The following is a 25,887-nucleotide window of genomic DNA, read 5'->3' as shown; positions in this document are numbered from 1 at the left end:
AACAGGCCCTTCAGCCCAACATTTCCACTCCGCCTCTTGGAGCATCCCATCCAGACCCATCTCCCTATAACCTACACACCCCTGAACACTACAGGCAATTTAACATGGCCGATCCACCTAGCCTGCACATCTTTGGACTGTGGGAGGAAACCAGAGCACCTGGGGGAAACCCACGCAGACACGGGGAGAATGTGCAAACTTCACACAGACAGTCACCTGAGGCTGGACTCGAACCAGGGTCCCTGGCACTGTGAGGCTGTAGTGCTAACCATTGAGCCACCATGCCACCCAAAAGTTGATTGAGTGATTACTGTACTGTTAGAAACAGTGTTTACAATATTAAGAAATTAAAATTAAATGTATTTAATCTTCCTTAGAATCATGAGTCATACAACAAGGAAACAGCCCCTTCAGTCCAACCAGTCCACGCGACCAGGAGTGTTATTTTCTCTCCATTGGAATACTAATTTTAAGTTAGTAAAATAGCTTAATCTGTTTGGTTTTCCCATGCCTCACTTTTAATGCATGTAGGGTATTAAAAGTGAGGCATGGGAAAACTTACAAACAAGCATATTAACAATAAAGGATGGGTGAAAGCTGCCTGGTACATCCAGCCTCCCCAGCATAACTATGATGCCTTGTGTCTCACAATGTGTAACTGTTCACCTCACTCAAAACAATATGAACTCTCTTACAGATAGGGAAAAGAACTAGTGAGCCCTGGCCAATTTTTAGGGTAGAAGTCTAGGAAATTCCTCCCCTATCCAGTTTGCAAGTCAACATTAGCCTAAGAGATAATTCAGTTCCTGAATTTGCTAATTTTCCTACCATTCAGAGGGGTTGATCTCTGCCTCAACCAGAAACAGATGTTACTCTCCCTTGAAGAAATTGGGCAAGTCAGTATCTTCTGTCTGAGACAGTGGCCTATTTGAGAAATCCACTATTCTTTGAGAAAAGGTCAATCTCCTCACATCCAACCTAGATCTGCCCATAAACAGCTTAAAATGTTGACACGAAGCAAAATACCAAAAGACCCTTCTTCAGAACTATTAATGATGTTGAACAAGAGAAAAGGTGGGACACTGGACCTGCAATGTTAACTGTGATTTCTCTCCACAGCTGCTGCCAGACCTGCTGACTTTTTCCAGCCATTTTTGGGTTCATTTAAAATTTTGAGTTCTGGCTTGAATGCAAATTTCTGTGATGTAAATATAGAAAAGCTTTAGACTTCTTGCATCTGACTCTTTGCAAATGTCATCCATTCATTCCTATTATCATTTTCCCTTTCAAGATAGTCTTTAAAAATATTTGTTACACTCCTTTAATTAACTAGATGGATTGTTTCAGCTCAAGCAAGCCCTAGTTACTACTGGTCTGATAAGGTTCAGATCCTAACAACTATTTACATAGATACAAATTGACACGTTCCCAGTTTTTTGCCTCGTCTTTAGGTAATGATCGACAAATGATTTTTTCAATGAATTGTCCAAATGTTTTAGTTACTTTTACCATCTCAAACACCCTGAATTTTGGATTTTTCGGGCAAACCTTCTGTTGAGCAAAAAGGGGCCCAGTTTTTCACCAGAATTAAATCCCTTTATCCCTACTAACAACTTTTTGAGTTTATTCTTGCATTGTCCATTACCAGCTGCATGAACAGATGCCACAGTTGCGGACCTCAATATTTTTTCCCTCCTGTTCAGTAGTGAAGGAGTTACTGCTTAGTCATGGCTCTGTTCATAGTAGCTTTGTTTTTGAATCGGAAAGTTGTGAGTTCAATTCCCTTTCCAGAGGTTTGAGCACAAGTGCAGGCTGGCATTCCAATGTAGTACACAGGGAAGGTTAGACTTTCAGATCTTCTCGTATGGCTGTGACATCAGACTAAGGCTATTTTTAAAAATTATTCATTCATGTGGTGTGGGTATCACTGACTGTGCTAACATATATGGGGCCATCCATAGTGTTAAACTCACTGTGATAGCGGGCCACAACTCAAGCTCTACTATTCCTGAAGTTGTACGAAATGATCAGAAAGAATATTCCTGATGTTTGGGAAGTGCTGAACTAGGGGTCACAGTCTAAGAATAAGAGGTAAGCCATTCAGGGCTGAGATGAGGAAGAATTCCTTCACTCAGAGTTGTGAACCTGTGGAATTCTCTACCATGGAAAGCTGGTGGGACCAGTTTGTTCGGTATATTCAAGAGAGAGCTAAACAAGGCCCTTGCAGCTAAACGGATCAAGGGGTACTAAGAGGAAGTGAAAGTGGGGTACTGAGATTGCATGATCAGCAATGATCATATTGAATGGTGGTGCAGGCTTCAACAGCCAAGTGGCCTACTCCTGCACTATTTAGACTACAAGACATGGGGGGGAGCAGAAATTAGGTCATTTGGCCCATCAAGTCTGCTCCTATGTTTCTATGGTAGAGCCTTTTTAAAAAATATGGACTGTGCTCCAATTTACCTTACTTTCAGACCAAAGTCAATAGAACACACAAACCAGATCTCTGTACTGACAAGAATTATTATTTTGACGAGTAATAAGACTACAAGCGAACAGATATAAACAATTGGCATTTAACACTACAAACTAAACTGTAATCCCCATATGAACTTCCCCTTATATATACACAGGTAGAAATAGTTTATTGGCTAAGCCAAAAAAAAACTGGGAAGTCAGTTCAGTAACATTTACTTCCCAATTCCGAGGTTGAAATGGGGCTACTTTGGCTAGCCAAGGCCTTGATGTCTTTCTCTGGAAGCTTCCACTAGTTTGTAAAAAGTACAAAGTCTGAGTCTCTTGGAAAGTGCTTATGATCTAATATTCAGAAGTCACAGCTTCCAGAAAGGTGACCTGGTTTTCTTCAAGGTTAAACTGAGTTCCTTTTTTCACTGCAGAAAACAGGCAGACTCTGCTGGGGAGAACAACAGCACACACTTCTGTGTCTTTCTCTTTGTGTGAGTTTGTGTCTCTGAAACTCATTTCTAGTTCTAGCCTCAATCATCCGAGAACCAGTCAGTTTCACTTGTTAACACCTCCTCAACTCCTTATGTGCATTGCACAGTGCAGGAACCACCAACTGCAAAACGGAGTTCACAATTGATAACAAATTCCTGGCTGTGAAATTATGCAACCATCCTCATAAATTCCTGTTTTTTTTTCTTTAAGAGTCTTTTTTGTTGTGGCCCATAGCTTTTAAACTCACAAAAACAGAAGACACAGTTCTTACACTCAATGCCCTTGGGAAAATGGTATTGACCTACCACCTTGAACTGCTGCAACCCATTTGGTGTAGCAAGACCCACAAAGTGTGAGGGAGCTCCAGGATTTTGACAAAGTAACATTAAAGGAACAACAACATATTCAAGCCAGGATGGTGAATGACTTGGTGAGGATCTTGCAGGTGTTCACACATATTTGCTGCTCATGTCCTTCTGTACGTTAGTGATCGTGAGCTTGGAAGGTGCTACCTTACCATAGCACTATTCAACGAACAACCAAGGACTATTTAGCTCTCACCTAGCATGATAAAAGAAAATCATTATCCCAGTTGCATGTGTGAGGAGCATTAGCTGCATAAAAATGAACTGCCATATTTCCAGCATAGTAATAAGACATCTCAAAAAGAATTCATTTTGAAAGGCATTTGAGGACTTCTGACCTTCTGAAAGCTCCTGTAATGATTTAACTCTTAATTTCTATCTTAATGCAGACAAGAATTGGAAATTTCACAGTGAAAGATCGAGCTGCTGTTTACATCCACCCTGTGGCACTCTGCTACTATGCTACCTCTGCCATCTGTGGTATATAATTAATAACTCTAGCCATTGTTTAGTGCCAGAACTTAGGATGCAAATCTTTTGAACATCTCGGGATGTCTAATAACCATCAGCAGTTTTGGCAGTTGTCAGTCACCACTTTTCCTTGTCCTTAATTTGGCTTCATCAGTGCATTATCAATGAAGAGACCAGGAGTCCGTGACATAGTTTTGATTTATCAGCACTATAGTCCATTAGAGTTTTCCCGAACTCAACTTTTTCAGGTGAAGCAGGAGGTGAAAATTGCTGGGAAAGGCAAAGTTCTGTGGAAGGGAACAAGCTTTATTAAAAAGAAGCCTGCTAGATGGGTTAAAGTATTGCTGTCTAATTACTCGTGTGTTTTTGTTAATGGAATATGGTTCTTTGAGATACACTTCATAGGGAAAAAGTTCCAAATCTGTCATATAAAAATTCCAGATCAGCCCTTTTCAGGGTGAGATTTCTATCGCATCTGCATGCAAACTCAGGTCCCATAGGTAAAAGAACATTGTCTACTCACTGATTACACACTGCTGGTATTTTGCAGAATGACACTGAGATCACAGAAGAAGGCTTAATTATTTCTGATTTGAAACCCATTCACAAACATCATGTGCAGCACATGGAAGTCTCGAGAAATGCTAAAGCATTTTTCCATTTTGTCTGTATCTCAGATTGATTAGCTTTATGTCAGAAAAAACTCACAAACCTGAGCTGCAGGCAAAGCTCCCAATGTGAAATTGTGCACACATATTCCCACTCCCATGTTGTGATTAGGGCTGTTGTGGAAACGCACAGAATTAATGGTTAATTTCCTGGACTGTGCTGGGAGAAACCCAGGAGAACAACAAACATAAGAGGCATTAAAACGTGTGTTTTTGTTTATTCTCTCCAAATATATTTGTTTATCAATGATATAAATATTGCAATTCAGGGAGAAATTGCTGTTTGGCCAGGTCAGGGTTTGAAGTAATGTGATGAGACCTCCAAAAAGAGTTAGAAGCATAGACAAGATTAATATGCAATATCCCTTCAACCTTCCAAAATTGTTATTAAAGAAGGTGAAGTAAGATAATGATCTGGGTATTCTACTGTATTCGTCTCTAAAGGAGTGCTGCACAGTCAGAGATGCTGATATTCAAGTGAAGCCATTAAATTGAGGCCCTATCTACACTCTCAAGAGGATATTATGATCACAGGGCAGTATTTCAGCCTGGACAGTTTTCCCAGTCTGCTAGCTAAAGCTTCCTTCGACCAATGTAATCAAAAACAGATTATGTGATCATTTTCACATTTCATGGGATTGAACTGTATACAAATTGGCTGTCATTATTTCTTCATTACAACAGTGGCTAGACTTCAGGCAATCACATATTTGAGTGTGATATCCTGAGGTCATGAAAGGCGGAATTTTCCTAGCCCCTGAACCACATGGACTTTGGTAAGAAAGTTTGCAAAGTCCTGTGAGATTGGCAGTCAGATAATTCTCGATGGCAACAGCAAGAAGTCCCATTTTCTAACCAGGTGCTGAATGACAAAAATGAGAGTCTTACTGGTGTGTAGGCAGTGCAGAGGTCATGCAGAGTTGGTAGTGTAGAGGCATTGTGTAGGTAAGAACAAGTGGGTGAAGACGTTTCATGCAGTAGTGAGAGTGATCAACCATGAACTTTGGTCAGGGGTAGGTGCCGTTACAGAAGTTGAATGAGTGTGAGGTAGCAGAGAGAAAATGGCAGTTACCCTGGTGGAGTGGAGACCATCATAGATCTCCTTCCTGAGTTTCAAGTGTTACTCCTAACCATGGCTATCATACTGACAAAGGGTGCCAACCTCAGAGCAAGTTGGCAGGATCTGTGAGTGGTATTCACCTCTGCCAGTCCTGTGGGAAGAGGACAGCCCTCCACTGCACCACCGCCACTTCCATGATGGTGTCTGGGTTCCTATCAGTGAAGCAGGGTGCCAATTTCCCTTGATCTGGCAAATGACAGGAACTGTACATGGCAGTGTTTTACCAGGTGTATAAGTTTGGTTTAAATATGGCGTCAGCATGAACAGTTCCATGATCCTGGTGATGGCAAGTACTTCCATCTGCAGCTGAAGTGAGGATGTGGCAAATTGGGACACCATGGTGGCCTGGTGCATGGGTAGTGAGGTGAGTTGAGGAAGGTAGAGTGAGAAATCTCAGGAGGACTCATGGGGTGAAACCTTTTTTGAAATCCATGAAAATGGACATGTCGCCAATTTCCTGTAAAATTCAGAACACTGTGTTATGATCCTAGCTGATGGTAGAACCAGATATGTCAGGTCCCATAGTAAAACTTAACTTGATAGACTATAAGTTTGTATTTGCTATTTGTCTGCAATATACAGAACATATTCACAAGAGACTGCAAATGTATTTTTTAATAAAGAACATAAAGGTTTAATTATACACAAAAGGAAAACGCCACAAACTATGTGAGGATATTTGAAACCATTTTGTTACAAGTATCAAAAATAATTATTTAATCCTTTTCCCATCAATTACAACCTTACAGATACTCAAATCTCAGTGAAGGTTTAAAGTCTCCACTTTCAAATCAATTGATCTATTGGATCATGGTATTTAGTTTCTGGACTAAAAACAAAAAAAAATTGCTGGAAATCAGAGCGGATCAGGCGATATCCATTGTTTTGCTCTTTTGTCCAACAGGCATGATGCTGCCTGAGATAATGGGAACTGCAGATGCTGGAGAATCTGAGATAGTGAAATTCGGAGCTGGACGAACACAGCAGGCCAAGCAGCATCTTAGGAGCACAAAAGCTGACATCTAGGCACGAAACGTCAGCTTTTGTGCTCCTAAGATGCTGCTTGGCCTGCTGTGTTCATCCAGCTCCACACTTTGTTATTATGGATGCAGCCTGACCCGCTGTGATTTCCAGGAGATTTTGCTTTCAGCACAGATTCCAGCATCTGCAGTAATTTGCTCCTACAGTTGGTTTCTAGAGCTTTCTTCTAATGTGTATCTAAATCTTTCAGTACTTCAGTTCTTCTGCCCTGACTAATATGAAGACTGCTAAACAGTACTGCTGATGTCACAGGTCTTTTATCTCTGAATTACCTCCTTCCAGCAAAAAGAAATCAACACACTATCATTCTAAATTAACTTTTTTCTATTCGTTTTGCTGAGTAATAAGATGCATTGTTGCTGGGCAACAGTTCCTTTCCACCCTTGTTGTAGGTGCGTTGAATTCTTCACTTTGAGGTTTTTTAAAGCCTCACATAAATACATGTAAAAATAACTTCATACAAACTTGAACCTCCTTCTCTTCAAACCTTTTCCAGCTTGACAATTCCTCAACCTTCAATACTTACCTGACTGTCCACCATCTCAGTTTCAGTTCACTATGATTTCATCCAGTTTTATTTATGAGTGCCCTAGTCCTTGCCCATCATACTCTTTGACACCCAGCCACCTCCCCACACAAGCTGCATTCCCATGTACCCAATATCTACTGTTGAAAGCATTAATAAACACTGGGAAATAGTTGGCATTCTCATGAAACAGCCCAAATGAACAAACATCCATTCAAAGTATACTTGAAAATAATGCTCCACTTAAGAGCTCATAGAATTAGTATCAAACACAAAGCACTTCAAATGCCACTTGAAAATTAACAGTAGTCATTGAAAGTACTCATAAGTCTGTCAAAATAAGAAAGCATTAATTTAAAAGTCCCTTCAAAGAAATGTAATCCAATTAAACTGTTATAAGATTGTCAATCAAACAAATTTCACAGTCTTGTTGACAGCTGTAATAAACTATCCATGCTGAGATAAATACATTTGTGCAGTTTGAACTGAACAAAGTATTCATAATGAAATTGCATTGTCCACCTGTATAACAGACCCTACAGTGTTGAATATAATAGTTCCTTATGCCTTTATGGAACTGGAAAAATGTTTTTGAAAAATCAAGCTCTGTGAACCTATGACACAATAATATCCAATTCACAATTTTGAATGCACAAGATCCCTTTATCCAATGGTGAAAATACATCCATCGATTGAGAACATATCAAACAACACGTCACTTTGACTGTTTTAAGGTGGCAGCATGTTAATCGTGATCAACCAGCCTATGCTTGCAAGCATCAGAACAAGATGTCCAACATTAAATGTGATAATGCTATTTAGAAGATTCATTAAATCATTTGGATTGTGCTTGGAATGACACCTGAAACCAATTTGGGATTATTAGTTAGGCTCATATTTGCACATTCTATCAGTTTCATTTGGTGGGTCGTGTTCTATGTTGGCAAAAGTACTTCATGCATATATTGTAAATTTTTCATTGAACAAACAATCAATGAGACTGACAATCACTGCTGCATTTTCATGGCAATACTCTGACCAATTAGAGTCTATCTGCCTGGTTTGAACTTTTTAAACTAAATTTGAATGTTAAGTGTATGAAATGTGAGGCTGGATGAACACAGCAGGCCCAGCAGCATCTGAGGAGCACAAAAGCTGATGTTTCGGGCCTAGACCCTTCATCAGCCTCTCTCTGATGAAGGGTCTAGGCCCGAAACGTCAGCTTTTATGCTCCTGAGATGCTGCTGGGCCTGCTGTGTTCATCCAGCCTCACATTTCAATATCTTGGATTCTCCAGCATCTGCAGTTGCCATTATCATTGAATGTTAAGTGTCCCTACTTCATCTCCATGCTAACCATGGTCAAATCAAACAGCATCCTCTTCAAATGCTGTGTTAGTTTTACAAGTTTGTTTTTCTTGTGCATCAGTCCTGATGTATGCAGGACAAAAAGCTTCAACTTTCTGTTTATTTTCAGCAACGTTCAACTTTGGTACATCCAAGCAATTGTTTGGATAGCACTCTGATGCACCTAAACACTTGCACAATGCTGATCAATTTATTTGCTGCTTACCTTTCAATGAAATAGCCATGTAATAAGTCACTGCATTACAAGTACCTACAGCTTGTCATAAAGCATCTACGTAGGACATTTGAAGTTGGCAATACCCATTAAAGTTAACTTTCAAAAGGTTCCAGATTGTTCAGCAGGATTTTCCCTAGATGTACAATCTGACTGACCTGACACGTTGTACACAGGCTTCAAGAATCCACTCACCTTGCTGAAGATTCCAGACCTGGGAAAATTCAAAATTGAGACAGATATTTAAATAGCTGAACTTCATGTCATTCTGAACATGTGTATGGTCAAAGACAAAAATTTTCTGCAGTAGTCAAAATGACATTGGCAGGAATCAGCTAGGAAATTTATATTTCCATTCCTCCCACCACTACCCAACATCCTCCTTAACTTCCCATGCAAGTTAGCCCTGTGTCACGCTGGGAAAACCCAGCCCCGTCTCTTTTAACAGCATTTTGAAATTGCAACTGTTGGCGACCAATTCTAAACTCTTGTGAAAATCCATCATTAGAAAATGGATGAGAAAATCAAATAAAGTGGGCAACTTTGAAAAAATTAAAGTTTTACTTGTAATTAGAATAGTTTGATTAACCTGACTCGAGGATAAACCTTTTTCCATTTGTTTTAATGGTATCTTGCAGCTGCCATTTCTCCACCACCGCCCCCCCCCCCGCCGAAATGTTGTTTATTAAAAAAAAGTTCCTGATTTCTTTGGAAGAAATTTTGTGAAATTTCATTAAAGCGGTTTTCAGCTTCTTTGTAATTCACAGGCTGCTTTGGTTCGACATTGCAGTTTGGAATCATCCCACTCACAATCACTGTCATGCAGCTAGTTTTAAACTAGACCAAGAGAACGATGCACCAGTTAGTGGGCTGCACATAAAAGTATCAAATATGGCCATGATCTCACTTTCCAATTAGTGTTGAGATTTGAGTTCTCTCTCGGGAATCATATTGGGAAACCGAGCCAAGAGGTTACCCGTTTGTTTGATCATCATTTTCCATTTTCCTGCTGCCAACTGTGGGTCATTATTGTAAAGCTTTGAAAATGTATCGCTCAGTAGAAACCCTTTTGCTGCATTGCTTTTAGTTGCATTGTTACTAGGCAATTACACTTTTGATCATTGTCGACTATTTGTTTATGTTTTCCCCTTTGCTCCATTTGCAACTGATAGCAAAAGTAAATGCTTGCTTCATTATTTTAAACTGGGAGTGAGTTAATTAATAAGCAATTATGGATTTATACTTATTATGTTCGGCATTAATATTCATTGTAATGTTTTCTTTCTCCTTTCCGTGTTCTTTTTTCCCTCATTCTTCCTGTCAATTAATTTTCCTCCAGTTCTAGGCCACTTTAAAAGTGTATTATGTTGTTTGAGTGTTTACAAAGTGAGGGAGTTGGGAGAGAAGTTCCAGAACTCTGTAGAACAGCACTGAGTATTGATAGTTACTCCCCCATTGCTTATTTCTGTGGGCCACAGTTAGTTTGCAGACTTCAGCTGATGATCTCAGGGTCATGTAGCATTTGCAAGACAAATCAGATCAAGTTTCATCTAGTTCATCCTCTACCATCCTGCTCATCTCACGAAACAAGTGTAATGGTGTTGTTAGCAAAGGATAGCAATCAATTCCTTACCAAATAATCTGTAACACACCCAAATATAAAACGAGGGAAGCCCCAGTGAAGCGAAGCTATGGTCAGTTGCTCTTCGAAGCATGCAGCACGAATGTCATGTCTCAAAGTACTCATATTATTATTTTCTGACAGAATTATTCAATTATTTACAGTCTTAAACTCATTTCCCAGACCAATGATCCACTGTGATGACAATAGACACTTCCCAAACACAAGACTCTGAAATTATACATGAATATACCAGTGTACAGCAGAGTACACACCAGCTAAAAATACTATGCTTAGTCACTAGAACTAAGCTTTGAAGGTAGACACAGCCTCTATCATCGATGGTAGGGTTTGCTCACTATACTGCAGTGAACAGTTTAACAAGGTCTTTTTTTAATACAAAGCGCCCGTCTCTCCACTGAACTCTGTCAAAACTTGCAAATGACAGAACCGGTTGTCTCGTATATCTGAATATGGAACTTGAAATTGGGAAACTAGCATATGATATCTGAAGATGTCAACTTTCCAAAAAGGCTTATTGACAGGACAACACACATTAAAGAGATACAAACAATTGCTTACTTAGCTAGAAATAGTCTATGTATCTTTGTAGTTTATACTAACAACAAATGATTAGCTATTCATTTTTTTTAAAAAGTAACAGTATTTTATTATACACCCAATAATAACACTTATGCCATAAAAACACAGGCTCCACCGACTTCCTTGATTTTTCTCTTTAGCTTTCCAGCTGAAGAACTTTGCCTTGACAATGATTGGTTGCTTAGGCAGTCTTCCTTTGTCCAGAACTTTATAGCAACTGGCATTTCCATCATCAATAATACGTACTGACCCTTCAGGTTTTTTGTCATATTTTAATTGGGCTGTTAAGAGACCAGCATCCACTGTTTATCCAGATTTATACTTGGACAATACAACCGATTCTTCTTTTGATGATACCAACTTTTCCAAAGTAACCTGAATGAAATTGATTCTGTGATGGTATGACTATTAGCACAACCACCACAATGGGTTGCTTCCTGTGTTTACCCATTCAGCGATGACCATGGCTAACATGTCCTCTCAATTTTTTGAATTTTCTCAAATTGAACGACAACTTGGCTGATGACATCCAATATAACTGGTTGCCTAGGAGGAGCAGAAGAGAATTACTGCTAGACTCTGTTCTGCATTTATTACATAAAAATGGCTGTCAGCTGATGCTAACCCATATCATAATTTGCATCGTGCTGATTTTCCTCTCTATGTAATTGATAAAACTATATTTCCAGTTCTGAGCCATTTTGGGTTTCAAGAGAGGAAACAAATAAATGACTGAAGAGGTTACCAGCTAAAAAGAGGTGCTGAAAGCTGTACTCCTACATAGCAATACCATAACAGTGAAATGATAACTTGGGTTTATTGTAGGACTTTAGTCAGAGAAAACAGTCCAAACCTTTTGCCTACCACACTTGCACTGTGCCACCCACCTCAGCCCTTCTAGACTGATGTACTTGTGGTGTGAAAACACTGACTTTTGCATGTTAGTACACAAATGAATGCGAGCATGTTCTCTTGAAACAACATCTACTGCTATTTGAGATCCTATGTAAGACATGTTCTGATGATTTAGAGAAAAGGAGCTGTCAGTTGGACAAGCAAGAGCGTCGAACTTAATGTGTAGACCTCAGGGCAAGCATGTGACTATTGCAATGCTTTGTACATCTGATTCTAAATATTATTCTGATAAAGTGACTTGATAAAGTGATCTTCTCTAACTGTGCACAGTTATCATTCAGTTGGGAAAAACGAAAGAACTGTGGATGCTGTAAATCAAAAAAAAAGTAACTGGAAAAAGTTCAGCAGGTCTTTGTCCAGCTACTTCTGTTTTTGTTCCATCGTGCAATTGGTCGAGGCAATACAGATCTGATACATAACTTCAGTTTCATTGTCAGTCTGTGCAGCTTAATTGTTCTGGTTGGTGCCATAATTATCCATCATCCTGGGTTAAATTGACCAAAGGCCCTGCATCTGAGAGCTCTCCAGTGACCCCTAGTGGAAAAGTGCATAGATGATTGTTGGTTGAAAATGGGAATAGTTCTGAAAATGATGGTTATATATGTAGCATATGGTATGACTAGATAGGCAGTTATTCTGTTTAATTCTCCCTTCACAAACTGCAGCTAACTTGGTTAAAGACTTGCGTATAAAGCTAGCACCTTTGGATGCGTACTGCCACACTCACTGTTTTCATGCAATTCGAGAAGACTGCACTTTATGGAAGTAGGGTTGACCTAGATTTTACAGGAAGTAAAGATTAAACTTCCAGAGTGACTCATGGATAAACGGCAGGTAATTTTTAAAAGAAAATGATCATTTTTGTTCATCAGTTATAAAAAGGTGACAAAAAAATGGTGGCTTAACTGGTTTGAGGGTGGAAGGTTATGTGACAAAAATGCCAGAGTTGGCAACCCAAATGAAAGGTGAACTTATATTCTCTGGATCCTTGTATTAAGCATTGGTTGGAAATTAACATGGATAAGCAGCCAAATCTGGAATCATATTGACAGGTAGAAGAAGCTGGTTATTTTCAGACTGTGTGAGAATAAGCTGGGCATTGATTCCTTTTTGCTTCACTGGTCACATTTGGAAGTACCATTTATATTTCAGGAGATCTTAAACCTTTCTCGACTGTGATGATCAATTCTTTCCTCATTTCTCTGAAAGCCGATGCTGTATCGATTGTGTCTTCTTTATAAATTAGCATGCACAAAAACATATTGGCATTCTTCCGATGGCTCATGTTATCCTGCCACCTCAGACAAGGGGCATTGTTTTGCACTGTCAACAGAGCAAGTTTACAAAAAAGTAGATGAAACAAAGCAGTTTTCAACAATTACATGTAGTAGAAACTAGAATACTTTGTACTATTGCGGTTGGGCCACCATTTAACACCCACCTTCACTTGCCTTTCAGAAGGTGGTAGTGAGCTGTCTTCTTGAACTGATGCATACAGTACGGTCTAAGTACACCTACAGTCTTGAGAGGAAGAGAATTCCAGGATATTAACCCAGCAAGGTGAAGGAATGTTTATATAGTTCCAGGTCAGGCTGACATGACTCAGTGGGAAATTTGCAGGTAGTGTTGTTCCAATGCATCTGTTGCCCTTATCCTTCTCGATGCTATAAGTCATTGATTTGCAAGGTGCAGTTGAAGGAGCATTGGTAAACTGCTTCAGTGAATCTTATAGATGGTTTTTGAGATCACTGCAGTAATGAAGGGAGTGAATTGAAGAAGGTGGCTTGGATACCAGTCAGATGAGATTTTTGTCCTGGATAATGTTGAGTGTCTTGAGTGTTGTCGGAACGGCATTCATCCATGTGGTGAGTCTTCCATCGTACCCCGACTTGTGACTTGTGGACAGCATTGTGCAGTTAGGAGAGTCACTTGCCAAATAAATCTTAGCCTTTGATCTACTGTTGGAGCGACAGTGTTTATATTGCTGGTCCAGATCAGTTTCACTTTATAGTTCTTAGCTTTTTTTAATGAAGATCCTTTTTGGAACATGTAAATACATGAAATGAAAGGCTGGAGAAGACCAGCTGCTCCACATGATTCCTGGATCACACTGATTGACCACGCTGCCTCCCACTATCTTGTAATACCTAGGAGAAATGGAGAAACAATCTGTCTAAGAGGAACAAAACAAGTACTTTTCTGACCTCTTCAAACATTCCAAAGTAGTCCAGAAGATAACACTAACCATGTGCTTGATTTCTTATTAGTCTACTTCCCTTCTGTATAATGGGATCTCTGCCTCAAATCAAACAAGTCTAGAAAATGTCATGAGCACAGTGCATTCTGAAATTGCATTCAAGGAAATTAGCGGGTTTTGTTTTTACCGTTTTTGTTCACTAATGTAATGTGGGCATTTCTCGCTCGGCCAGGATTTATTGTCCATCCCTAATTGTTCTGGAGCCAGCTACTGTCTTGAACCAGTGTTGGAAGTTGTGGTTTAGGTATGTCCACTGTGCATCAAGAAGGTAGGCCAGGATTTCGTATTAACAGCACTGAAGGTTCAGCAATGTAATTCCAAATCAGGATGATGTGCAACTTGGAAGGAGCCTGCATGATTCCTATACACCATGTCCTACAAGAGAACAGAAGTCATAGGTTTGGAAAGCGCTGTCCAAGGAGCCTTGGCAAGTAGATGTAGTGCATCTTATAGGTCTTCACTGTTTCATTGCCTGGGCCAGCATTTAATGCCCTTGAGAACATGGCAGTGAGCTGTTTGGTGTGTCCAGTAAAGTTTCTAGACAATGGTGATCCACAGAGTGCTGATGGTGGAATATTCAACTATGGTAATATCATCGAACAGAACAGGCAAATATTCAGTTTTCTTCTTTAAAAAAAAAGAACTATAGATGCCAGAAATCAGAAACAAAAATAGAAATTATTAAAAATATTCAGCAGGGTTGGCAGCATCTGTGAAGAGAAAGCAAATTTGAGGCTTCGAGACCGGTGACCCTTCTTCATAAGGTTAGTTTATCAGCTCTGAAGAAGGGTCACTGGACCTAAAACGTTAACTCTGCTTTCTCTCCAGATGCTGCGAGACCTGCAGAGTATTTCCAGCAATTTCTGATTTTGTTCCAGTTCTCATCTGCTGGAAATAGTATTGTGTGTCACAAATGCTACTTCACATAACAACATTCCAAAACTCCATATTCAGGTTTTGATGCGTACCGGTACATATTCCTTAGACATGAATATGGTGCATAATGAACACATCTGTGCTCAGTGTTTGCACCTCAAAGACCGTCAGATCTGAGTTAAGGAACTGGAGCCTCACCTGTAGACACTGCACCACATCAGGCAAGGGGAGAGTTAACTGGCTACTTTGCTCCAGAGGGCAGTCACATATGTCAGACAAGATCATTCAGAATTGGTTTGTGATCAGGGACAGGCTGGTATGACTGTGGATGAGGCAGGTATGAGGACCCCGAGGATGAAAATGATGTCCAGCAGTATTAAAGTTCTTGCAAGCTGCATGGAAGAGAATAGGGACTGCAGAAAGGATAGGTAAACTGACCACAGCATCTTGGTACAGGGGACCATTGAAATCAGGGAAGGAAATAGGAATATTGTTGTGATAGGGCATAGTATAATTAGGGGGATAGATACTGTTCCCTGCAGTCATGAGTGGGAGTCCTGAGCCATGTCAATAAGCGAGGTGGATGATGGTATATTAATAAGAGGGGATTTACCAATTTGGCATTGCCAATGACAGTCGTCACTTGAAGGGGCATGAGTTAAAATATGAACACCAGTGCTGTTGCCCAAATCAAAGTCTGCATTCTGGTGGGATTGATACTACCTTTCTTGTGTCAATGCATTTACACTTCTCCTTTAAATACTAAACAAAGGGAATCTTTACCCAATTAATGTAGGATGGCTAATGTAAGTTCTAACATTTGATATCAGGGCCAGTACACAAAGTACTGAAGGAGGATAGGGTGATTGTCTAAACTTTTGTGATCTAATTATCTCCTAATAATCTCACCAAAGCATGGTCTTTCTTAAAGATGATTTTTTGCTCAGTTTTCTGAATATTGTCATTGGTTGGTAAGGGAGGAGTATTCTTATTTCATCCATCTAGGAAAAGTATAATAAAAAATGCATTTGTTTATTTTTCTTCATTTTTGATTGTGGAGTGAAATGGGAAAGGACTTTCTTGAAAACAGGGACTGTGGAAGGATTTGAGGCACTTTTAAAGCAAGGTTAGTAGAATTCATTATGAATTGTGTTTACACTGCTGCTTTGAAAGCAGTGGAGTGGTGAGAAAAGGCTCCAGGTTGTGATTCAGCCAGCAAGAAGGTCACTGATTGATTTGTCTAAATGTGGCCAGTTGTGGACCCTGGAAGTCATCAACCTGATGACAGTTCTCTGATTGGTTCCTGAACAGGCAAACAGCTTGTGGTTTACAATAGACTCTAGATTGCTGGAAGACCGGTGTCTGTATCTTTATCATTCAGCAGTAAAAGTACCCGAGGTCCGAAGAAAGCAAGGTACTTTTTTCTAAATAGTTGCTGTAAGCAGTTGCCTTTAACAAGTACCTGAAAGACTTTGTAGTTAATGTCCCAAACACCCTGCATCTCCTGTGAAGAAGTGAAAGAACCTGGAGAAAGATGGCCGACAGACACAAAATTTTGAGGAAGTTATAGAGGTATCTAAAAGAACGCTATGAACCTGAGCTATTGAATAATGTTTTCCCAGTTTTCTTTTCTCTTCACCCATAACATCATTTGTTTTTATATGTCCGTGATTCAGGGTTTAAGAAGGGTTTAGAATTTTAACGAATAGAGTTATGTGACAATGGTTCATAATTGTGTTTACACATGGCTATAATTCATTTATTCGCAGCAAACGGTAGTTCTTGTCTAGCACAGGTATGTGTTTTCTGTTAACCTCATTCCATCAGATAGGCAAATCGGGGATTTTGCATGGTTTGATTAATTCATTAACTTTTGAGGCAAGCCATGCGGCTCAAGTGAGGGGGCGACGTATTATCCCTGGACTGTTAGTCCATAGACCTAGATAACATTCTGGGGACCCAGGCTCAAATCCTGCCATGGTATGTAGTGGAATTTGAATTCAATAAATAATCTGGAATTAAGAATCTAATGATGACCGTGAACCCATTTTCAATTGTCAGGAAACATCAGGTTCACTAATGTCCTTTAGGGAGGGAAACTGCCATCCTTACCTGGTCTGGCCTACATTAGATGCACAGCAATGTGGTTGACTCTTAGCCCTCTGGGCAATTAGCAGTACGCAATAAATGCTGCCTAGCCAGTGACGCACTCATCCTGTGAATGAATTAAAAAAAGAATCAGTGTACTTACCCAATGAGTCATAACAGTATGCCTTCTGTTTGTCTTAAGTGTCCTGTCCCATACACTCCAGGGGAATTCAAACAAAATGTTTATTACTCATTGTATAATTTTTGGCTTTAGCCCTGTGCCATTTCAAATTTGAGTCCAATTTTCCAACTTACATGACACATACCAAGGTTCTAGCTTCATATTTTTATGACATTGTGTGCCCTTTGTATCTCTATTAGGTGTTTTTTCAGCAGTTTCTTTTCGACACTGAAATGCTTAAATTTCCACAGGCTTTCTTCATAACTCAGTCCTCTGACATGAGAAATCTTTTTACAGTTGGTGAGTGTCAGAGCTGAGACTGACGACTGTTCCAGTCCCAAAGATTGATGTAGGACAGTGTCCACACTAGGCAAGATTAATAATTGTGAGACAAACAGTTCATGGGTAGCATAGTGAAGGGAAAATGGCCAGAGAACTGAATAGACTCCCATGTATTTGTTATGTTGGTCAACACGCTACAACAGGCAGCAAGAGATTAGATGAATATAAATAACAACTTGACAAATAGTTTTATTTGTCTTTTTTATGTTCTGCATCATACTGGACAATCATACTTCAACAACAGACATTGAGATCATTGTCCGCAGGCAGTGTGAATTTATCTTTCTAAAATTGTTGTATTATTGCACAGCACCCACGCCAGACAGGTTGTGTACCTTTAAGACAATTAGATGGTATCGTGACAAGTGACATTGCAGAACATGTTTGTCGGAAAGAGTGTCCGTTCTTTAAAGAAAAGAGAAAAAAATGAAGCAATATGGCATAGATCCCAAACTAGATAGGTAATACAACTTCAAGACAGTTATTCGGCATCATGACATACATTGTTCCAATGTAAAGGTATCTACCTCACCTGCAGTAGCAGTAGTAATAATGGTAGCATGTTTGCAGTTATTGTTTTTTTGTTCTATTTAGTTGGTAAGCACAGAACCCAGATTACATGCAAAAATCTGAGATGTTATAGTGGTCTGAATAGTTAGTTTTATTAAAAAACTTCAAGACATCTGTCTCAACAAGAACCCAGTCGTCCTGGTACATGTTATAAAAACTAACGTACAAGGAACACTCTGAGTACTTCATACCAGCAGTGGTGTTTTACACAGCAACCACATCAAAACATATGCTGACCCACCACTGTTGTAGATTTCTTTGTACTAACGCATTCTTTGTATTATATTTGGTATGAAATAGGTTACTCTTAATTCAAGATTCACTTCAACTCCAAATGTTTTGACTGTCCAGCTCCCAGATGGTTCAGCATCATATATAAGGTACTCTCCTGTAGTAACCATGCAAAACCCAATCAAAGCTGTATTTGATACATAGAATCATTGCGTGTCTACAACATTAAAGGAAGCCTATCAGCCTATGAAGTCCACAAAGGAGGAATTTGACCAATTCTATTCTCTCACTTTTTTCCTGTTCCCCTATAATTTTCTTTCTGTTTACATAATTGTCCCTTTTGCAAGTCACTATTGAATCTGCATCATCATCTCAAGTAATCTAAGTAATATTCTGATCATTTGTGACATAAAAAGATTTTTTTGTGCTGCTTTGGGTTCTTTTGCCAATCACTTTAATTTTTATATTGCAGTTTTGGTCTTCTACCAATGGAAATAGTTTTTATTCTGTGTTGATGTTGTATGATTTTGAACAGATCTATGATATCAACCCAGGACAACAAGGTGTAGAGCTGAATGAAAGCAGCAGGCCAAGCCGCATCAGAGGAGCAGGAAGGTTGATATTTCGGGCCTAGACGCTTCTTCAGAAATGGGGGAGGGGAAGGGAATTCTGAAATAAATAGGGAGAGGAAGGGGGAGGCAGATAGAAGATGGATAATGGAGAAGATAGGTGGAGAGGAGATAGAGAGGTCAAGGAGGCGGGATTAGAGCCAATAAAGGTGAGTGTACGTGGAAGTTAGGGAGGGGATAGGTTGGTCTAGGGAGGACAGACAGGTCAAGGAGGTGGGATGAGGCTAGTAGGTAGGAGATGGGAGTGGGGCTTGAGGTGGGAGGAGTGGATAGGTGGAAAGACAGGTTGGGGAGGGGGTATGAGTTGGGCTGGTTTTGGGACACGGTCGGAGGAGGGGAGATTTTGAAGCTTGTGAAGTCCACATTGACACCATTGGGCTGCAGGGTTCCCAAGTGAAATATGAAATGCTGTTCCTGCAACCTTTGGGTGGCATCGTTGTGGCACTGTAGGAGGCCCAGGATGGATATGTCGTCCAAGGAGTGGGAGTTGAAATGGTTCGCGACTGGGAGGGGCAGTTGTTTGGTGTGAACTGAGTGTAGGTGATCCACAAAGCGGGCCCCAAACCTCTGCTTGGTTTTCCTAATGTAGAGGAGGCCACAAAGGGAATAGTAGATACAGTATACCACATTAGCAGATGTGCAGGTAAATATCTGTTTGATGTGGAAGGTCTTCTTATGGCCTGGGATGGTGTGAGGGGGGATGTGTAGGGGCAGGTGTAGCACTTCCTGTGGTTGCGATTGATATCAACCCCTCAACTTTCCCTCTCTCAGAAGAAATGCCCTAGTTTCTCTAATCTATCAATGTAACTGAAGACTCTCATCCCACATCAACGTTTTAAATTTTTTCTGCATCCTCTTTCTTGTCTTTAAATCTGAAAGTGTGGTGCCTAAAACTGAACTGAGTCCTCAAATCGAGATCAAATCTGTAACTTATAAACGTTTATTGTAACTTCTTTGTTTTTCAGTTCTTTGTTCCAATTACTAAAACCTAGTGTCTCACATGGCTTTTTTTAGACTATTTCAAATGGTTTTTGTACAGCGTAGAATAGTTTGTTTTTTCTTTTGTGTGTAATATTCCTTTATTAAATGTATATTGCCTGCCTCTTGTGAAAGTGGTTCAGTGACTGTCCACTAAGTAAACAAAATGCAAAAATAATACTTACTGTATATCCAGCCAAGAGATTTGCTTTGTCCAGTATCACCATTCAGCTGGGTTCATAACATTGTTTACTTAGCAAGTAATGAGATTGCCATTCCTTTCACCCAAATGGACCTTGCAAAAGGCTGCTTATTTGATTCTGATGAAATGACAAATTACATTTTCTTTAAAGTAAAGCTGCTAAAGGGGTTTATTATGGCCAACCTGCAGACAGGGCAGGGTGCAGTTAAAAAGAGGGAGTCGATTCGTCCCTCCTCACCCAGTTGACAATTTTCAGTGGATCACCACCGCAAATGGATAAGGAAGTGTCACTGGTTTTTGGTTACACAGACTTTTGAGTGGGGTTTGGGTAATGTTCCACAAAATAGGTTACCAGCGAAAAAAATATCACAAAACTCTAGTGATAACATTGTGCTTGGTAATTAGTTGGGAGGGAGGTGAAAGAGAAGAGCAATTGAGTTTGGTCTCCGGTTGATTTAACAAGTGGTGCTTCCGAGAGATCTCGACTGGGGCGTTGTTTTTTTTTTCCCCAGTTTATGAGTTGGATGTCATGGGTTTAAAAGAGTGAAGTACCTGTAGTGCTGAGGTTGATCAGTCACTACTGTATTGGATGGTGGGGCAAGCTCAATGAGTTGAAAGATGTACTCCTGTTCCTATATTCCTGTGAATTTGCAATTATATCATGTCTTGAATGGGGTGGCATGGTAGCTCAGTGGTTAGCACTGCTGCCTCACAGCGCCAGGGACCTGGGTTTGATTTTAGCCTTGGGTGACTGTCTGTGGGAGTTTGCACATTCTCCCTGTGTCTACATGGATTTCCTCTGGGTGCTCCAGTTTCGTCCCATGGTCCAAAGATGTGCTGGTTAGGTGTATCGGCCATGCTAAATTGCCCATAGAGTCCAGGGATGTGTAGGCTGGCTGGATTAGCCAGGGGAAATGCAATGTTGTAGGGATATGATAGGAGGCTGATTGGGATGCTGTTTGCAGGTTCGTTGTGGACTAGATCGGCTGAATAGCTGGCTTCCACACTGTTGGGATTCTACGAGTGATTTTTTTTTTACATTTGAAGTCGATTTGCACATTGCAAGATCTCACAAACACAAATAGGTTCACCTGTTTCAGTGATGTTAGTTGAGGGATATATCTTGGCTCTGGGGAGAAAACTCTTATTCTTCATTGAATAGTACCATAAGCTGTTTTACATCAACCTGTGAGGGCAGGGGAGAAATTGTTTTAACGTTTCAACCAAAAGACAGCATCACCAACAATGTAGCACTTTTTAAGTACTTCAATTAAACATTTGCATTGATTATTTTCTGTTCAAACCCCTTACTTGGTGCTTTCACCATCACTTTGTCATTGAAGTATAAGAAAGGTACCGACTGAGCTTGGCTGATATTTATTGAATAAAGGGTTATTTTTAGACAACGGTAAATTGGGAGGAACAGGAAATCATATAGAGGGCAAGTAAATTTAACAAGAGATATAGATGGAATAATTTAAGTGAAAAAATTACAAAGATACGGCTCAATAGAATGAAGTAAGGCCATTGCCTTTCTCAGATCCAAAGGGAATGTTAATTTTTCTTAATGTTGAGAGCCATTGACTATTACAGGAGCAAAGAAATTTGGGTGTACATGTGGAGAACACAAATTGCTAATTATTTTATGACATCAGAACAAGTTTACATTCAAAATTCAAAAGCTTCCGTAATTTCTGGTCATCTCCATATGAAGTGCCTGATTAAGCTTCAAGCTTTGGTTTTCACAGGTACAGAGAAAATCGAAGAAGTAATGTGGCTATGTTCTGCACTTTTCTGATTTCTGCCCCCTTTAGCCATCTTTCTTGTTCCAGCTGTGGAAATCAGATTGGCATGCCATTTAGACATAAATGATGAAAATCATAACTACCTAAAGTGGAAGATGTTTCAAATTAATATGATGCAGGAAAATTGAGCAATAACATGCAGCTGTGTGGCACGTTTGCCATGGATTAGGAGAAAAATATGCAAGTGAAACTATCTGGGGAGCTGCTTTAATTCATGGCAATTTTTTCGCCAAACAACCAAGAATATTGGCAGCTGAAGTACAAAGGCAAACTAGGAAGATCGGCAGTCCAACAAAATCAGATTGGTTTCCATGCTCTCAGAATGGAAAATCACACAGGTCTGCAATCACATTCCATACTTACATTAGAACACACAGTGTATGATTCCAAACATGCAAGAAATTGCCAACTTTCAATAATGAAAGGAAACTGCTCCAAATGACTGAGGACCTTTCATAGTTGTTACCTATTAGGATTCCACCTTTATTGAGCACAGGTTTTGGATTAAGTAACTAAGATGATGGCCAAACCCGCTGAACGTCCGCAACCAAAAGAAGTCCAAACAGGTGGAAAAACAGGGCTTTTGGACTTGCTGTTTAATTTCCACAGTGATTGGCCACACCCTTGAAATTTATGGGATCGCTGTGCAAAAAGCTCGTGTACAAAAACATCATGCCTGGAAAGTAGAAAACACTTGTATTTTAATGTCTTTTGTAACCTCAGAATGTCTCAAATGCTTATTCCAGCCATGAAATACACATCAAAATTCAGTCATCATTGCAGAGAAACTCACCAGTCAGTTAGCGCACAGCACGATCCTGCAAACAACCATGAGATCAATGTGTGAATCATCTGGTTTAGTGATCTCGGTTGAGAGACAAATATCGGCCAGGACAATGGGAAATGTGACAGTGCTGTTCTCTGGAATCATGCCACAAATCCTTAACACCCATGTGAAAGGATAAATGGGATGGTGGTTTAAGGCGTCCTGTGAAAGATCAGCATTGGGTGTCGATGGAGTTTCAGTGGAGCGTGTGGGTGGTAGAATGTGGGGATAGTCTAGCTTTGTTTTAAGCAAAAGTCTCACTAAGATCGTCCACGACCACCATTCCTCAGGGCAAACAATTGGAGAATAAGTGTGCCTTTCTAATAAAGCCTGTATCACTAGGAGATCCTCATCATTGCAGAAAAATCATCATGTGAATCTTTGTGTGGGCGAGAGATCTGAAGATATGAAAAGCAAAGCAATTTTAATGCGTATTGTGACTTCCCCTTTCAAATTGAGGGAATGGCCATATTTCTATCATTAGATTTTGCACATACGTTTGTAGCCTAATAGGCTATTATATTCGTGCAACGGATGAGTGAGGCAGTATGTTCATAAACGCTTTACTTTAGAATTGACTTAATAAGGTTATCAATCATGGGACAAAAGATGAACTACTTTTTCTTGCTGTGCATTGGATACATTATCCATTTATCTACATGAAAAGGAAGGAATTATAAGGCTTACATTATGAGTCATGTATGCAGGAATTCAATTATGGGGTACTCAGTATTTTGTTTTCCCACCTTCTGATATAACTGTAAACTAATATGATACACTCTATATCAAGTTTCAATTACTTGGCTAACTTCTGCAGATAAATAATGTTACATATGTTACATATTTATAGTTCCTTCTGTTTGTAGAAGTGCATATATTATGGACATAAACTTAGTGGTAATTTGAAACAGATAATATGTCAATAAACCGTTTGGCTGGACCGTTGATTAACCTCTGCTGGGGTTAGACTCCACTAACACATATATTTTTGGACAACACTGCTATTTGTTGTGATCCCACAGTCGTTTTCCCCTGCTGATTTTGTAGGCATTTTGTGTTGTTTACTTGGTGGCAGAGGGAGAGGAGAACAACCCTAAGAAATTCTCCCTATTGACTATTACAGTGAGATAGTCATTGAGAGTACAATTTTTTTTTTCTTGAGTAGGCAAGTTAATGTAGTTGAGAAACAAGTTAGCCATGATCTGATTGAAGTGGATTTCAAGCTTGTAGGCTGAATGGCTTGCTTCTGTCCTTATTAAAGGATGCCGACTCATTAAATTATTATTATTGGCACAGCCAAGTGTTTTCAGGCCTTCCCAAATTACCACAGGATAGTGATCCTGCAAATACAGCTTAAGTGATTGCTTTACAGTCATTAACAATTTTTGAAGTGTAGAAACTTGTTAATGTTGCTGTAATGGATGTGTAGCAAGGTTCCACAAATGACAATAAGATAAGTGAGTTGTCAGTCTGTTGTTTTTATGGTACTAATTGAAGGATTAATATTGACCAGGAAACCAGGGGAACTGTCCTTCAAAAGTGTCATGGGGCAGAATTTACATTTTTTTTGGCTAAGTTTAAGTTGTGTTGATATGTTTGGAGAGAATCTCACCATGAAAGTTCTTGCCAAACACACCGCATTAGCTACTCACACCATCCCTCACCTCTGATTCTATCCCCATGTTACCATGCGCCGTTTCTGGAATGACTCACCAGTCACCTGATAGCCACTGAATTACTGGCATCCTGTCATCTTTGAAAGCATGCTGTGCATCTGGTCAGGCGCTGTCAGTCTGGAGCTGCCCTGCATGGTTCCCAAAACTTGTCTCAGATATGGCAGGTGGGGGAAATTGGTGATAACAAAGTGTGGGGCTGGATGAACACAGCAGGCCAAGCAGCATCTCAGGAGCACCAAAGCTGACATTTCAGGCCTAGACCCTTCATCAGAAAAAATCAGAAATTGGTGGCCCATTTGCAGGCAAGGACCTGGAGGTCTTGTTCAGTCCTACGCTGGTGCAGATGTGAGATGTTCTCTACACCTAGGGTAACCAGTGGAGGACGCAACACTAGACCATGGCAGCCTGGTCAGAGGTTGCCCACTGGGTCAGTCCAGTCTTGGCCCTCTGGAGAAATGCCCAACAGAGTCAGAAGAAGGTCAATGACCTGTGAAAATAAGTCCCTTCATCTTCTATCCAATATCTGGCATTCATTCTAGCTCTGCTACTGTAGCCATCTCCCGTCAAGGGTCATGCTCTAACAATTTCACTGCATGTGGCCGGGGCCTATGGAGCATGTCCTGAGATGCTGGTGCCCAATGTCCAACATGGAGGCCCTAAGGAGGAAGCAGCAAACTGAAGCTTTTGCCTGGTTTATATTCTGACTTTCATATCAAGAATTCTTGTCATCTAGTTTGTTTAGCACCTAGGGTTAGATAGTAAGCCGAATATTAAGAGGCAAGTTGGGCCATTAAGGTGGTGTTCACAAGCTATAATGCCCCCGAATTGATAACTTGCCACTGCCAATTGAGAAACTCGGCCTGCGGCTCAGCGAATGCATAAAGAGTAGAGTGAGATATTCCCAACATTGAGGTAGGCCTTGCCAGACTTCCTGTCCAATTCTGCCACAAATCCCACCATAGGCCACGTTGCTTATACTCATGTATGATTCCACCCATGGGATCTGGGTAAAGGTCATATATTCTCATAGATGCATAATATAACTAGCACACCTGTATAGCCAACCTTCCAGGATTGTCCTCAGTTCTCTAGGATTGAAAACTTAATTAACAAGGCTCTTCTGTGGGCAACGCAGGGGGGAAAAAATGACATCATGAACAATTTTTTTCGTGTTTTCTAAATGCTTTGTTCATTAATTGTAAGAACATTGAGATGGGCAAATAAAATCTGTTTGATGTGCAATGAATTGACACAGGAGGAAATGCGATGAATTCTCCAGGAGTCTGTCCAACTGGATATAATTCAGTTGCTGTTCTTTGAACAAGTGCTATGAGATGTCCATGATTTCCTGACGTGG

General features: G+C 40.1%; 1 protein-coding gene and 1 pseudogene across 8 annotated transcripts in view; one reads left to right on the top strand and one right to left on the bottom strand.

Annotated features, from left to right (window-relative positions):
* Positions 1-25,887, top strand: part of LOC125448871 (catenin delta-2-like) — a 1,175,930-nt gene that overhangs the window by 642,519 nt on the left and 507,524 nt on the right. The gene's annotated exons all lie outside the window — the stretch shown is intronic.
* Positions 11,044-13,047, bottom strand: LOC125466581 (large ribosomal subunit protein uL15-like; annotated as a pseudogene).

This window comes from Stegostoma tigrinum, chromosome 2 (assembly GCF_030684315.1).
Source record: "Stegostoma tigrinum isolate sSteTig4 chromosome 2, sSteTig4.hap1, whole genome shotgun sequence".
Taxonomy (NCBI): Eukaryota; Metazoa; Chordata; class Chondrichthyes; order Orectolobiformes; family Stegostomatidae; genus Stegostoma; species Stegostoma tigrinum.
The sequence above is the reverse complement of the archived record's forward strand: the minus strand, read 5'-3'. Positions and strand labels throughout refer to the sequence as shown.